Raw genomic sequence first — 17645 nt, forward strand, 5'->3', positions numbered from 1 at the left:
GAAGTGGAGAGAAATTTCAAAATTATTTTTCTCAGTCTCATCATATAATATTATTCAGTTAAAATTATTCAGAAAATAGAAAATTATTCAGTTAAAATAAGATGAATTACATAGATCATAAATAAAGCATCTGCATTATTTACCAAACTGTTTATATATTTATTTTATTGTGTTATTATCATTTTTTTCCAGTTCAATTGAATACTTACCCCACCAACCAATATAGCACATATTTTGCCAATTGTACAAAGTTTTATAATTCAAATTATAAAAATATTGATTATAGTTGTTCAGAATCCATTGGGGGGAAAAGTTTGCAACCCTAATCTTAGCTAACGCAAACTGAGAAATTACAAATTCACTTCAGACAAAAGTCAATGGGCACTTTGGAAGAGACTTATTCCAATGAAATCTATGGGTTTATTTCAGGAAACAAGTTTTAAACAAATCTTAGTTAGGCCTTGTGATGGACATTATACATACACCAAGATTAAAAACATAGACCCTGACTTTGGGAATATATGGTCTTCTTAAGATAGTGAAAGACACATAATCAGTCATTACAGAGCAGTGTAAGAATGTGATAATGATTATTCCTAAGGAGAGGCAGTGAGGGAAGCATTTTAGGATTTCATCAGATAATACAGAGATCAGAACAGTGACTTTGGTCCTAAACTTAAGAGATTTTATAAAGCTAAAATAAATAGTGGTAAAGAGGGATATGTAGCTGTAGTGTATTTGTGTGTGTGTGTGTGTGTGTGTGTGTGTGTGTGTGTGCATGCACACATGCACTTACATTAGCCTGAATGTGTTGTGGGAAAAGATATGTATTATTGGAAGAATTAGCTCATTTTAGCTGACACTAAAAAACTGGGACATCGATCCCAAGTCACTTTGAGTTCTTTACTAATAATAACTATAGATAAAAACATTGGCAAAATGAGTTGAAGCTACAGACTTTTTCAAAGTTATTAAATCCAAAGTCTTATTTATTTTTTTCAAACCACTTTTATTCTCAATGAAGGGGAGTGACAGATTCTGCCTTATACTAAAATGAAGGAATAAAGTGGATTTATGATGCAACCTTTCGTTAAAACATGAAGTTTGCCTTCCTAAGGTCCTCAAAAATGAGCTATTCTGTCCTGAACAAAAATAGTCCTCTGGGCATTGACTCATATGGGATGATTTAATAGGATTTCACATTGTATAATTGAAACTGTATATTCATCTAATAATACAAGATTCATTAAAAAAAAGCCAAACTCAATCCTCAAATCTCAATCCCCTGCCATGATTATTCATACCTCTCAGCTGATTAGTGATCCCAAAATGACAACACAAATCAAAGAAAATTTTCATGTTATGTTTATGCCATTAATGCAAATCTAATTAAATATCTAATAATTAATGCAACTTCATCCAAGAGAGTTAATACAGTGAGAATATCCATGGAAGATGAGTGAGTGAGAATTATCTTCATTGTTGCTTTTCAGTGAGCCTGATATATGTATATTTCTGATATATGTATCTATATATGCATATACATATGTATGCATATATGTGTATGTATGTAAATGTGTGTATTTTTTTTCTAGGTACAGGAATATGTTTCTTTTGGTTGAACATTATTATGTTGGTAGCATATATATGTCTCCTATACCATGTCACCCATCTACAGTCATTAAATGTTTGTAGAATGCCCAATACATGATCAGCACTATGCTAGAAGCCATTGATACAAAGTGTTAATACACAGACTCTGCAGTCAAAAGATGATTTTTAAAAATTAATCACCATTATAATTCATTTAAGCCTCTAATTTTCATTGGGACCTCTTGAGTAGAACTCAGAAAACATGGTTATTATGTGCTATGGTGTACATTAGAATGTTCTTTGACATTTTATTTCCACAGGAGGAGTACTTTTACATTTTCCTTATCTTTGAACTTGTCACTTGCTCTGGCCAATGGTGTATCAGCAGATGCAAGCAGAGGCTTGAACTGTGTGTATGCACTGGGATCTCTCTTTCACTCTGCCTTTACCATGAAGACATACTGAGCAGCCTGATAGTCCCAAAATAATAAAAGGCACTTATAGTAGACCTCAACTGAACCCATGACTAATGGTTCCATGATTAATGGAACTAATCCTAACCAAGGCCATTAAAAGTCAACTGAGCTGGGCTAGTCTATGAGCAGTTTGAAGTGGAAAACCCAGTTTAATGAATAATTGGAAACTGAGTAAGAGTAAATACTCATCTTTTTAAGGCTCTCAGTTTGGGGGTGATGTATTATAGACCAACAATTGACAGACTCAAAGGAATTTGTGCTTTATAATTATTCTAATTCCAGATTCATTCTTTTTAGATCTAGTAGTGAAAAATATTTATTTACAACATTTTAATATGTGTTCTTTTTTAAGGAAACACATAAAGAGTAGTATGGCTGTAGGTTTTGCCATCATTTAACTTTGATTTAAGAACCAGGTGGCAAAGGCAGAAGCAAAGCAAAGACATCAATGGTAAATGATTTTATTTAGAAAGATTTATCTCTGCCAATTTCTCAACTGATCATAAAAGTTAGAGGCAAGTTGTTCTCCTCAGAAGTCTCTTTAAGCTCTCCTGTGTGGTTAGTCTGATTACATAAACATGTAATACAGTGATAAAATGGTTTCTTGATTTAAAAAAAAAAAAAGTGAGGTGCCTGGGTGGTCCAGTCTGTTAAGCATTTGAGTTTTGATTTTGGCTCAGGCTATAATCTCAGGGTCCTGAGATCAAGTACTATATCAGGCTCCAATTTCAATGTGGAATCTGCTTGAGGTTCTCTCTCTCCCTCTCCCTCTACGCCTCCCCCTATTCACTCTCATTCTCTCATATAAATAATAAATAGATCAATAGATAAATAAAATCCTTTTAAAAAATATATGTCTGTATATATGGGTACTTAGTTAGAATTGTATTTGTTTTTCATGTTGAATTGACTCCAAGAATCATAAATAGGCAATATTCATATAGAAATTCAAGACAATTGAGAGAGAAATATACCCTAGAAATAAAACCATTAACATGCCATTGTTAACTCCTTAAAATAAAACATACTTACTCATTTTGTATAACTATAGTGCATACAGCAATGCCATACACAATGTTGCTACATCAGGAATACACAGTAGGTACTGTTATGTGTTGGGACACCTGGGTGGCTCAGTCAGTTAAGTGTCTGCCTTTGGCTCAGCTCATGATCCCAGGGTCCTGGGATTGAGTCCCACACTGGGTTCCTTGCTCAGTTGAGCATCTGCTTCTCTCTCTGCCTGCTGCTCCCCATACTTGTGCTTTCACTCCTTCTCTCTCTCTCTGACAAATAAATGAAATCTTCAAAAAAGTCATGTTATTGAAACAATGATGACACAAATGTATTGCCAATAAAAATATAAAATGTTCAGGAATGTCCTCATCTGCCCTGAAGGACAGGGCACACATTAAAATTTGCTAAATCAATGGCTCACACAGTGATACATATGTTCTTCATTTCTCTTTTTTGTTTTCATTTTAATTCTACTTAGCTAACATATAATGTTATATTAATTTCAGGTGTACAATAGAGTAATTCAACACTTCATATATTACCCTGTGTTCATTGCAACACAGGGTGATGTGTTAATCCCTATCTTAATCCCTATCACCTATTTAACCCGTCCCCCTACTCACCTCCCCTCTGATAACCATCAATTTGTTCTCTGTAGTTAAGTAGTTAAGAGCTGTTTTCTTTCTTTCTTCTTTCTTTCTTCCTTTCTTTCTTTTCTTTTCTTTTCTTATGAGTCTATTTCTTGATTTATCTCTCTCTCTTACTTTCTCCTTTGCTAGTTTATTTCTTAAATTCCACCTATGAGTGAAATCATATGGTATTTGTCTTTGACTGACGTATTTAGCTTAGCATTATACCCTCTAGCTCCACCCATGTTGTTTTATGCCCTTTGTTTCTGAATGTTGAAATCACAGACCTAATTTGAAGGTTAAGATGACCTGGACAAACATGCAGAGAGTAAATCAATCACAATGAAGGGAAATAGCTTGATCAAATTTCAGTGAATGTACTGAAGACAAATGTGAGCTAATGCTGTGTTGGGTAAACATTTATAAGTCATTATCATCAAATCTTTGTCCCAGAAAAAATGCCACATGTACCATGGGAAACTGTGTGTAAATGCTTAACTGACTGCATCATCCAGGTGTTCCTTTACCAAATTTAGACAGGCCTCCACCTGTACTAGGTCTGTATCCCTAAAGATGATCCCAGCTCTAGTGCTAAGTTTTTGTTTAAAAAAAAATGCAATGCTACCAAACCACAAGATGTACATTGTCCCAACCCACAATACTGAATCATTTTCACTAATGTCCCACTTGTTGCTCTTTTGCACTTTGCCATTTTTCCTATACATTCTTTTGTTTCCTCTATATTTTCCCTTAGTCACCTTTTCTTAGTGGAGCTATATCAGGATATAGTGGTGTCTCTTTCTCTGATGGTAGTACTTTGAATAAAATCTTCATTCACACCTTTAACAAGTGTCCAGTGTAGTTTTTCTTTGTTGTTGTTTTTGCTTTTGCTTTGTCTTGTTTTGTTTTGTTTTGACATCAGACATGTACCTGGTTGAGTGACACTCCTTGCATTCCTTCTCTGTGCACAATATGCCTACTTGTATTTGGATTCATGATGTGTCAACTGTTTGGGAAAACATTTTCACAAACTCCACATATCCAAATGCTTGTTCACCTTTCAAGTTCAAATCAAATGCAGTTCCTTACAGTTGTATTACTGCTGAGTTAACTCAGATTAATTATTTAATCCTGTTAGCTGTTGGGGCCCATGCAAACCTGAATGTTCTACTGTGCTTTTTCTATAGTTGGGAGGATCCCTGAGACTACTTATGGGCCATCGCCACAAAACAGAATTGTGTTTCTTCTGGGTCAGCTCATGTAGTACCAATTCAATAAATACCAGTTTCATAGTTTTGTTTTTCTTCTGCTATGATAGGCAAATGGGCTAAGAGTGTCTTTTCTATCAGCCTGGGTCTTAGAGTTGGAACAAAAATAGGAGAGCTCCTAGCTGTGCTTCAGGGAGCATGGGAACCTTTGTTGTTTTACATGACTGAGAGTTTGAGTATTTTGTTATCACAAAACAAGCCAGAGAAACACGATTATTTATTTTACTGTACCTAATTTCTAAAATAAATTATAATTATTTATGTATTTATAAGGGTTTTTTCTTTTCCCTACTAGATTGGAAAGCTTTAATAATAGGATTAGTTTTTGAGGATAACTTAGAATAAGCACTTGTTGGATATATTTTTGTTATGGCTGCAAAAATAAACTAATTAGTATACAATTAGATGAATGCTTTCTTCTGTTTTATCAATCTAGAATTATACTTTTTAAATGAGTATCTTGGATTAAATAATCCTATGTGTTCTCACTGAAGCAACTGTACATTTTGCCTCCTAAGGGATTCCTTGTACTATAAAGGGCATGGGCAAATCATTATCGATATACCCATAAGTTTTTTGTACAACATTTCCGAGATGTGTTGGCTGGTACAGGATTGGCCTTGATTATACTTGGAATGAAAGCACCAAGTATAGATTTAGAAAGTGCTGACACAGTATCACTGGCTTATATATCTATAACCAGTCTGTTTCCAATTTTACAAGAAGGTCTAGCTGGCAGTGTTAGCATTTTTCAAAAGTTGAAAGCCATAGGAAATAACCTTTGGTTTAATAGGCTTGCTTTGCTAACAATGATATTTTTTTCTATGAAAATCATTGATTCATTTCAACATTCCACCATAGATAGTATTGTCAAAATTGTTTACTGTTTGAAAATAGAATCAATGCTCAATAGTTGACAGTAAAGTAGAAGAGTTTAGTATGGATAATTCAAATATCCAGAGAATTATCAAATCAATTGCTCCTTATTTGTGAAAGTATATTTTTACTTCTACATTACATAAATATATATTTCAATCCAAACCCTTTTCAACAAAATGACCTGATTACAATAATACTATGACCTTTTCCCCCATACCAGATTTAGAAGATTTGGCTGTTGAAAATAGAAATTCATTTAAGCTAAACTCACATATGTTAGGGTTTGGAGGAAGTCTTTATTTAAGTCTTACCACGGAATTATAATAAAACTTAGCTGTCCCTTGTGGAAAGAAGAGCCTGACTCCAGAAAATGGTAAGTGAATGAAGATTGTTCCCTGGGTTTCTCTTTGGCGCCAAGCATACTTGCTTTTCCAGTGTCATTCTTTAGGCCTTCTCCTTTCTCCTGCTCTCTCAGTAAATGGCTTAATCTCCATTGTTGAGCATGACTTCTATAAGCCTTGTCTATGTAACCTCTAGTTAATGTAGTCACAACTTCTTGTCTACTATTTTTCTCTGTGTAGATACATCAATTAGCTCTTGTCCTCAAGTCATTTTTAATTCTCAGTCTTCCAATGTTCATCCAAGAGCCAAAAAGTTCTAGCTAGTGAAAGGGATATAGGGGAATAGACATCCTGATACATCAAAACATTTTTCCAGATGCTGTGGGTAGAGCAGATTGATTTATTAAGGGAATGAACTGAATCATTTCACTTGTGGGTGTGTGTGCTTTTGTGTTTTAACTTGACTCATAGCTCACATAGTGGAAGGATTCATAACTGATTTTAAAGAAATAAAATATTTCCTACAAAATGGCTGTTAAATTTAAAAATACGAGTTAACTAAAAACCGATAAATATCATCAAAGGTAAATATGATATGAAAAGCCAATTAGCATGAGTAAGGTATGATAAAGACTATTCAGCCCATATATTTTTAAGTAAATATTGGCTCAAAACATTGAATTACTTTACTTTACTCCTGGGTAACACTAACAAATGTCACCATTATGAAATTATTTTTTAATTTCTCCTGGAAAACTTGGTTTTGTGTGTTTCTTTTTATGTTTACAATAGTACTTTTATTTTATGTACAAACAAATACTAACCTTTTCCAAATGAATTATTAAAAATATTTATTTAATGCTCACAGAAATATCTTTTTGAATCTAAATGTGCTAAAATTTGAATCAAATCCATTGGTATACTGAGAGCTCATTTTATTTATAAACAAATATGCATACATAGAGAAATTAAACAAATATACTTATTTGTTTATAAATATATATTTATATAAAATAGTCTATATGTATTTTCTCTGAAGGAGATTTTATTGCTTTCTGAATATTTACCATTATAGAATGAGTAAATTCTAAATAAACTGAGTATCATGAAACTAATTATCCATAAATGTTTCTTTAGAAATAGATCAGTCCCATATGTGATGCCAAAATTAGGATGCAACTACTCCATTAGCTATCATTTATGGGCAATGATATTTGGGACTCCAAATAGGTTCATATTTCTGAGAAACTAACACAAGAAACATAGTAATAACAGTAATGCCTCTAATGTCACAAAGGCATTAGAGAGCATCCAAGATACATTTTTGTTTATGTCTTTTACCAGCTGTAATTTATCATGTTTTGCCAGAGCCAAAGTTAGTGGCTCCCTGACATAAGAACAGAAGGTCTAAAACAAAGCAAATATTTTTGAGACTTCAAAGAAGGAAACTTTACACTATGCAAAGTAGCTTAGGGCGATGTCCTGAACTGTATAATTAGTCAATGAATGTTTATTTTGATAGAATAATGACTGTATCAATTTGCTAGAAAATTTGAAAGCAGTGCTCAGTGAGAAAGCTGTTGAATTCTATTGCAACATGTACTCTATTCTCCTTGATAATGATATCTGAATTAAAACCTCATGAGAAAGTCACTTATTTTTTTTTTAAGTCTAAGCTTCCTTTGAATTGCAAATTATTACTTTTCTCAACATAACTATGATGGCCGCTTTCAATTTCTGCTGTGAAACAGCAGTTCCCAATGCCAAATTGACATTTAAGAGCATTGTGGGAACCTACCACAGGTCTTGCGGAAAAATAGTATAGATTTGTTTAGTAGGGATTTATAGAGGAATTATACAGATCCCCTCAGAACATTCAAAATTCCTGGCAAATCAGCCCCGTATTGATGAGTATTGACCTTTTACTCTCTTGAATGGCAGGAATGCTGTCCCAGCCATCTATTTTTTTTTTCCCTATCCTATAAACTGGAAGTTTACAGGCAAATTCACCAGGCTCAGAATAACTTGCCCTTCCACTGAAAAAAAATGCCTACCCAGCCACCACCATTAAATGTAAAGTTTAAACCAATATGGCTAAAATCCCTCTCAGACAATTTCAATCATTTTCTCTCATCTCAAAGTAGAGATTTTTTTTTTTTGTCCCCACCATATTATTTGACTACTTTCTATAGCACAGTTTCATCAAAATCAGAATTTTGGGCATGCTTAAATAAATAAAGTAAGGTGGGCAACCCCCCCCCCCCCGCCCCAGTTTTCCAGTGGAATGATCTGCCCTCTTGAAATCAAGCTGGCTAGAGTTTGCTATGTAACATAGCACACTAATCCTTGTGACTTAAAATAACTACTATTCTAGGTGTTGGCAATTTGAGGGGGAAGATGAGGGAACAGCTAGGTATATCTTCTAATCTTTGCTGGGCTGGGTGGACCAGGTGTTGAGTGGTCTAGCTTGGTGTATGTTGGGATGACCCATTTTTTGCTTCAAGGAGACTCTTACCCTCTAATATGTTTGTGGCATTTGTTTCCTTGGAAACTCCTCAGTTTTCCAAAATACTAAGTGGAAGCAAGTGGATCTTTTCAAGGCCCAGGAAGGAGCACATCACCCCTCCCCCTCCAATTTTATTGTCCAAAGCAAGTCACAAGGCCAACCCAGATTCAAGTGGAGGGAAAATAGATTTTGCATGGAGAGAAACTTTAAAGTTACATTCTAAAGAGTGTATATTCAGGGAAGAATAAAGATTGTAGGCCACTATTCTAATTTACCACAGCTCTCCTTTCTGCAGTAGATACTTCCAATATGGAGAGTAGCATAGCACTCAGAGGCAGTATGGAAAGTCACAAATTACTCAGATACAATATGGAAAGTGCAAAGCACTTAAAAAAGGAGGTGGGGAGAAAAGCTGCCTGGAAAGTTGGTTTAGCATATAAATGGAAGTCCACATGAAATCACCAAAAATTGGACAACTTACTATCTCTCAAAGATTTTGCTTTCTTCTTAAACAAATAGAAAATTGGTACTTGATCCAGTCTAAGTCTGAGTAATTTTGAGTTATGTGAAAATGGATACATTTATACTATCATAAAAATTAGAAGCCCATGACAAGGATACTTTTAGAGGACATGATGAAACAGAGGAAGTTAAATTTAGAGAATAAATTATTGATGATAAATAATGCCTCTTATAGAAAAGCCTGGCAAAAGCAGCTGGCAACGTGGTGGTGAAAGTTGCTTTCTAAAGCGAGGACCAGGTTCTGAGATTTCCTGTCCAGTCAGCTTCCTGTTGTGCATGCTCTGTCGTTCAATTATCAGTCCTCATCTAGATAGATAAAAGCTCATAAATTTCCATTTCACTCCCAGGAATAGCATGACAATATAAAAATATTTAGTTAGTGATTAAACATTCAATTATGGAAAATTACTATTTTGAAATTGAAATTTGATTTTTGAAGGAGAGGAATTTTTTAACATTCATGATATTTTTTTAAAAAGCAAATTTTTAAAATGTGGGAAATATGAACAAAACTTATAAAAATTTCGTGAAGTTAAAGGCATTACTCTTCTATGACACATGTTTTCCAAATGTAAATTGTTTGTAGATTAAGAGAAGATTGAAGAACACAAAAAAAAAAAAAAAAGAAAGAAAAAGAAAAACAGGAGAATAGTTAGATATTTACCAACTCTCTTTTTACTGAGAAGGAAAGAATGATTCAGAAAAGAAGCTGATTTAGTCAGATACAGCTAGTCTGCTGACAGAGCTGACATAAGGGCCTTGGTTTTCTGATCTCCAGCACAGAGCCCTTGGTGCTATTACACTGAATGATCTGCCTGGAAGTACTTGTGTGCATGTCCTGTCCTTGCCTGTGTGTACCTGTGTTTACCTGTGTTTGCCTGTTTGTGTGATGTGAACCTTTTAAAAATAATAGACGTTAGGTTTTTGTGTATCACATTTGATTAAATACAGCTCTGACATTCTAACTTCCCCATCTTAAGAAAATGAGAAAATTTGGGAACAGCAACAGTAAAAAGCTGGAAACATCTAATGAAGAAATAAAGGATAACCTAGTATGAACAGCTCCCAGGACACACAGCAGAATGTGTGGAATTGTCTATGTTACTCTATAGTGCAGAATAAAACCAAGAAAAGTTGCAGTTTACTTTAAATTCTTACTACATCAAGGCAAGAGGGACATTTGGGCACCAGATTATTTTCAGGTGATGCTTGATTCATCTCCAATACATATGCATCATTTTTTACAACAAAAACATTACCATGGTACTGTCTTTCATGTAATTCTGCTTCTTGTTTACACAGATTAATAATTTGGAGGTTACAAGTTTCCTGAGCTACATACATTTCCCATTATTTTCTAATACATTGATGAAAATAAATGCCCTGTGGTTCCAGCTTCAGTGGCTTTTTACCAAACAAGATTTCCACTGAGAAAAGTTACAGTCATTACCTTAAAAGAGATGTGTTATTTTATTTTTCCAACAAGGGAAGGCCTCTATAAGTCCCAAGTCCCATACAATTATATACTACCGAGCAGAAGAATAGAACACTGCACTAGGGTAAATTTTGTGCCCACTTAATTGAAACACTTGCCAAGGAACTGGGGGAAAGCAATGTATTTCAATCACTCTAAACAATGGATAAATGAGACACATTCCTTCTAAATGACAAATTTTAGCTGTCTGGAAGCCTATTCACAGTTGTGCGTAGTAACATAAGTTTGCCACTCTGTTCCTTACAATCGGTCCATTTCAAGCTGTGCTTTGAAGCTGTTTATTCCAAAGAGCCTTCTTAATATTAACAGAAAAAAAATGTTTTTAGATGTAGCATTAAATGTTTTTAGATGTGGTCTGATATTTTTCCACTCCCTCTGGAATATATGTATATGTATTTGAATCTTGTTTTTTGGTCTCCCTGTTTCTCTGTCTCTGTCTCTGTATATTTGTCTATCTGTCTCTGCCTATCTGTCTCCCTCTGTATATATTATATGCATATACATGTATAAATAATTTAAAATATGAATACATTTTATTAATTTTTATATTAACCAAGTTGATCTATTCCATTGATCTATGTGTCTGTTTTTGTGCCAGTACCATGCTGTCTTGATGATGACAGCTTTGTAATAGAGCTTGAAGTCCGGAATTGTGATGCCACCAACGTTGGCTTTCTTTTTCAATATCCCTTTGGCTATTCGAGGTCTTTTCTGGTTCCATATAAATTTTAGAATTATTTGTTCCATTTCTTTGAAAAAGATGGATGGTACTTTTATAGGAATTGCATTAAATGTGTAGATTGCTTTAGGTAGCATAGACATTTTCACAATATTTATTCTTCCAATCCAGGAGCATGGAACATTTTTCCATTTCTTTGTGTCTTCCTCAATTTCTTTAATGAGTACTTTATAGTTTTCTGAGTATAGATTCTGTGCCTCTTTGGTTAGGTTTATTCCTAGGTATCTTATGGTTTTGGGTGCAATTTTAAATGGGATTGACTCCTTAATTTCTCTTTCTTCTGTCTTTCTGTTGGTGTAGAGAAATGCAACTGATTTCTGTGCATTGATTTTATATCCTGACACTTTACTGAATGAAGGAGGGGTTTCTGATTAGTGATGAAGAGTCTTGCTTGTGAATCTCACCAGGTCAGAGAATCTAAGCCCAAACACCCAATTTAGGCACAGAGCCCTTGAATTTTGCATAAATGTTTCCAGAAGGAAGAGTTCAGAAGGGGTTCAAAAGATAAACTTGTGTGTGTGTGTGTGTGTGTGTGTTTCCTGTCCTTGGACCATCACAACTCTCTTCAGTGTAGGAAGAGTGAGTAAAAGCAAATTGCCGGCTCCCCTCCTGGTCCCCTGTTGTTAACCCCCAATGTACCCCTTCTGCCCACTTGTATTGCAGAAGATAGGAGTCAAGAGGATTAGGAAGCTAGTTTCTAATGCTATTTACTGCCATTTTCCCTCAAAATCTAAAATTTCCTTGCCTAACATGTTGCTTGGAAGACCAAACAGAGAATCTCTTCTCATTTTCCACGTCGGGGTGGTGGTGGTGTGAGGGGGGAGAATAATAAAATATGTGACACAAACCAGATATTGGTTTACAGCTGATTTGTATACTTAACGTCACTATGCATAACTGTGAATGCATTTTCCCTGCCTGTGGTTATTGAAGTTCAAAACCTAACTGCAATATAGTCCAAGAAAGCCATTTTATAGGCAGCATTTTTTAAAAAAATAGTATGATTGCACATTTTTTAGTTCTGCTTTCTTTTTGTTATCATATTCTTTATGCTTTTTTAAAAAGTAGGCTCCATGCCTAACATGGGGCTGGAACCCTCTAGGACCAAGATATCCAGAGTTGTGTGCTTTACTGACTGACCCAGCCAGGTGCCCTGGGGTAGCATTTATTTATTCACTTATTTATTTATCTATCTATCTATCTATCTATTTATTTATTTATTTTAAAGGAATATACTCAAGTAACTACATACTGTTTACAGATCGGAGTTCTATTAGGGTGAGAACAGGTATTAAAACAAGTTAATTTGGGGTCTACACTGTTCTAAGTTTCATGAATATTATTTAATTAACACATATCCTAATGCTCTATGTTATAAGACATTGTGAAAAACACAGAGGATATGAGATTGTCTTGGCTCAAGTAGATCACTGGATGTTCTACATTCTCTTGATCTAGTGGTACTTCCTTTTATATTAACTGTTTGAAATTCTGTGAAGATTTGGTCTACTACATTGTTCTATTATCTTCAATTTATCATTTTGATTAATGTTTACAATTTTTAAGTAAAAAAAAATCTAGATAATTCATTACAAGTGCATGACATAGGTCTACTAAGTGGGTATTTGCAGTCTCTGGCTGGGTGCTATAGTTGTTAACTCACATGGAGCATAGTCCTCAGAAAACTAATTTAAATTTCTTAAAAAATTTCTGCCACACCTAAAAAGGAAAAATGAATAATAGCATTTTCACAAGTATTACTCTAGACACTTATTTCAAAAGACAATTTGGGGTCTCTGTACCTTTCAAGTGATATAATGGAAAGACAGAGAAAATGTAATGTACATATTTATTTGGCTATGTTTTTACAAATGTCCTATGGACTGTGGACAATTGACAAGAATACTTGTTTTAAACAAGTGGTCTATTAGAAAACCTGAAGTAAAGATTATCCTCAATTTAAAAAAAACCTGCTAATTATGGTAAGACAATTCCAAAGTATATTATGATTTTCCCTAATATTTCTTAACAGTAATATAATCTATAATCATTCTTGTGTCTTTGAGAAAATAAAGAAGTATCTATAAATGTCAATTGTTTGTATAAAATTAATTAATTTTTAAGATTAAAGGATAGCATAAACAAAGTAGTTTACCAGTATTCAAAATATCCAGATAATAAAATGATATTGATTACTTCTGGATCAATCTGAGAGATTTTTTTCCAAACATACACTTTTCTTTAGTATAGTATCTTTCTCTCTCTCTCTTCACTAATATGTCTACAAGTTTATAAAATTAGTCTTTGAACAAGATTACTTTTAAAATTAGGAAGTTTAATAAACCCATGAGAAATTTGAAGAGCAGACATGTGTTATAATTTCTATAGTAAAAAATATTAATGAGGGAATTACACTTTATAAATCAATTGCACATATGAGATTTAACTTGCTTCACATGACCAATGAAGTCAGTATTTTATTATCATTTTTTTGGTAAGGAAACAGGCTAACAGCATAAAAAGATTTTTTTTTTTCCCTAAAGCAATTGCAGAACAGGTCAAACAGAAAACAAATGACAGAAGTTTAATCCAAAATTGAATTAATGTGAATCCAAATACTGTGCCACTTACTCCTAAAGTTCTTTTTCTCTTTAAAGTTTGCATTAAATTAAAAAAAAAAACAAAATTTATCATCTCATGTATAGTCCTATTGGTGTAAGATGGTGATAGCAATAAAATAATTCTCTAGGGTTCTATTTCATGAGCTAATGTTTTGGGAAATTAATGGCATAAACACATTTTTTAATTATTTTTCATATTCTTTCTAGAGATAAATTATAAGCTCCACATGTGATGTAATTTGTGAATGAACAGAAAGAAGTATCCATTTTGTTATATTTTGGATTCCCTTTGACACAAAATAAATTACTTATCGGTCATTTTAATTACATTATTCATAATACCTATATTTTTCTTGTTGAAAGAGAAATCTAAATTACAATTCCAGGAACTATGGGCTGGAATTTATTCACTCAACAAATGAGCTCTCTTCCAACCACCAGAGACATAGTGGGTATACAAATATTGTCTCTGGCCTCAAGAAACTTAGAATCTAGTGGAAAGAAACAGAGGGGAAAAAATGTATCTTGGGGGATGATTGGCTATGAAAGAAGATTGGTCAGGAAAATGAGGAAGAGATGGTGTTTGGTACGGGAAGTCTGTGATAATACCAGCATTGTGGATGAGATGTAAGGAAAGTGAAGTGTGAGACCAGTGGTTATCTAGGGTCTCATTCTGCTCAGAGGAAACACCACATGTAAAGACCCTGAAATAGTATCATTTTTTGTATCCAAAATAGGAATGTCCTGGAAATTAGTGCTCTCAGAGGACAGTGAGAAAACTGGAGTGATATTGTGTTAGATCAAAGAAGTTGGAGATCAGACCAGAAGTTGTTGGAGATCAGGTCTTTTCCAGGATATTTTACTCAATATTTCTGTAATACTTAAGAGAGATGGCTGAATAATGCCTTCCCCCCCTTGAATATCAAGACCCTAATTCCTAGAACTATGCAAGTTCCTTTGTCTATGCTTGTTCCCAAATCCACCACTGTTAAGAGTTGTGAACTCAGGCAAGTTCTTTCTCATTGTTCTCATTTACAAAATGTACATAATAAAATTACCTGAGTCATATAATTGAAAGGGTAGTCTGGAAAAATATGTGCATATAATAGGCATTATAAATGTTAGATATTGTTATATGGCCACTACTATCCAATCAATATTTATTTTCCAAGTACCCATATGCGAAGTTTTGCTGGTGCTGTAGTGAGAGTTACAATTCTATAAGACAGTGTTCTTTCATTTACTACTGACTGTACACAGGACTCTTGTCAGTAGAAACGAAAAATATAATTCATTGCCTAACAAAGCTGTCAATAAGAAATGTGAAATAACAAAATTCATTAAGAATGGAGAACTTGGCTTTCAAGGATGGTAAGGTTTCGGACATGTTGAAAATGGGGAAAGCATTCTGGATAGAAAGAATATACTGAACAAAGTCTTAGAAGCACAACATACCATTTGATAAAAATAGAATATTTGGGGATGTTATAATTTCTTTTCCAAATATGGAATATCAATTTTGAAGTTATGATAGCGCAATCTGATCTTGAGGTTTCATGGGTAACTGACTGAAAGGACACCAGATGGGGTTCGGAAAATATTCCCCCGTTAGCCACATCTGTGACCTTGGAAAAGTACCTCCATGCTGTATCTTCAAGTTATTGTGAGAAGCTGGAAAAAGAAAATAACAAAATAACCTATTTTGGTTTAGCTTTCTGATCTACATATAAGGAGAATTTAAATGGCCCACCTTCTGAACAAAATTTCCATTGTGCCTGACATTTTAAAATCTTTCCATCTATTTATTTATTTATTTATTCATTCATTCACTTATTTTGTCTTTCAACCATTTAATGGTTGGATGAGAGTGCAAACGCAGTCCCCACTACCACAAATTATGCAGTCAAGTTTCCCACATTTGGGGAACTTGCAGGGGTCAGCACATCTGGAATGTAATAGAGAAGCCTCACCCTAGGAAAACCACCTTCATGATCATGGTATCTCCCCTTCCAGTAAGTTCCTTTCTTTTATTAAATTTTCTGACAACATGATATTATCTCCCAAACATGTCTTATAAAAACCATCTAATATGTTTCATGTAAAGATATTAAAGTCCTAGTTATATCATATAAATATATTCAAGGTAGATATTTTATTTAGAGAAATTTATATATAAATATTTGTACATGTTATAGTTAAATACAGCTATATATACATATATGCATATACATGCATATATATACAGACAGACACACAGCCCCAGTTAAACTCTCAATAGTGGTTTTTGTAGAAATTGCCAAGCTGATTACACAGTTGTAAGGAAATTAGCCAATAATCTAGAATTTGTCAAATTTACCTAAAATATAAAGACAATATTTGGAGTACTCACACTAGCTGATTTCACAATTTACTATAAAATTACAGTATTTAAGATAATGTGTCATTGGCATAATAACAGACCAATAGTTCACTGAAAGAAAATAAAGTGTCCAGAAAGAGATTCACACATGTATGTAAGTACTAAGGAAATGGAATAAGAGAAATAAAAAAATTTTCAACAAGTTATATTGGAAGAAGTAGATAATTAAATGGAAAAAAAATCCTACTCTTATGTAGCAACATGCATGAAAATTAATTCAAGATATTTCATAGACCTAAAGACAAAAATTTAATCTACAAAACATCCTAAAATAAAAGGATAACAAGAGAATAATTCATCTCTTATGATAGGAAAAGGTGACTTACAGAGGATGCAAAAGGAACTAATCTTTAAAAAAAAATCAGATTTCATCAAAATGGAAAACTTCTGCTCATTAAAAATCACTGTAAGAAAATGAAATGGAAGTTATATATGAAAGAAAGTATTTGTGATACGTGTGTGGTACTTTCTATTGAGAAAATACAAAGAAATCTTACAGATTAAAAATAAAAAGATAAGAAATTTAATTCTTAAAAATGAGTAAAACTTATAAACTTGGGTACAAACTTAATCAAGGGAGACATGACTGTCAAGTAAGAAAATAAATGGTAGTCAATATCTTTATTCATCATGAAAATAAAAATTGAAACTATAATGAGATACCACTCTACATCCTCTAGAATTTTAAAGATTAAATATGTAAGATGATTTTAAAAAGTGAAATAATTGAGTATTAGGAAAGATGTCAAACAAATGGGATATTCATATAATTCAGAAAGAATGTGAGTTCATACAGAACTCTGAAAAACTCTGAAATTTTCTTACGAAGTTAAACATATACTTAGTCCAGCAACTCCACTTCTAGCTAATTACTGAACAGATATCATAATTTAAGCCCAAACAGACTGCTTATGTATATTCATAGCAGCTTCACCAAAACTGCCCAAACCCAGAAATAACTCAAATACTCATCTTTAGGACAAGTGATAAATAAACTGTAGTATATTCATACAGTGGAACACTAATTAACAATAAAAAATAAATCCCTGATTCATCATATGGCAATAAAGATTCTCAAAAACATCATGTTAATTGGAGAATCCAACCACAGAATAGTACATATGGAGTCATTTCTTTCGAATG

At 33.4% G+C, this 17645-nt stretch overlaps 1 non-coding gene across 1 annotated transcript; it reads right to left on the minus strand.

The window, feature by feature from the left end:
* Positions 1-15943: 15943 nt before the first annotated feature.
* LOC131822751 (U1 spliceosomal RNA) lies at positions 15944-16103 on the minus strand. The gene has a single exon (XR_009350308.1). It is a non-coding gene; the product is annotated as a U1 spliceosomal RNA (small nuclear RNA).
* Positions 16104-17645: the final 1542 nt, after the last annotated feature.

The sequence above is a fragment of the Mustela lutreola genome, chromosome 1 (genome assembly GCF_030435805.1).
Source record: "Mustela lutreola isolate mMusLut2 chromosome 1, mMusLut2.pri, whole genome shotgun sequence".
NCBI classification, from domain to species: domain Eukaryota; kingdom Metazoa; phylum Chordata; class Mammalia; order Carnivora; family Mustelidae; genus Mustela; species Mustela lutreola.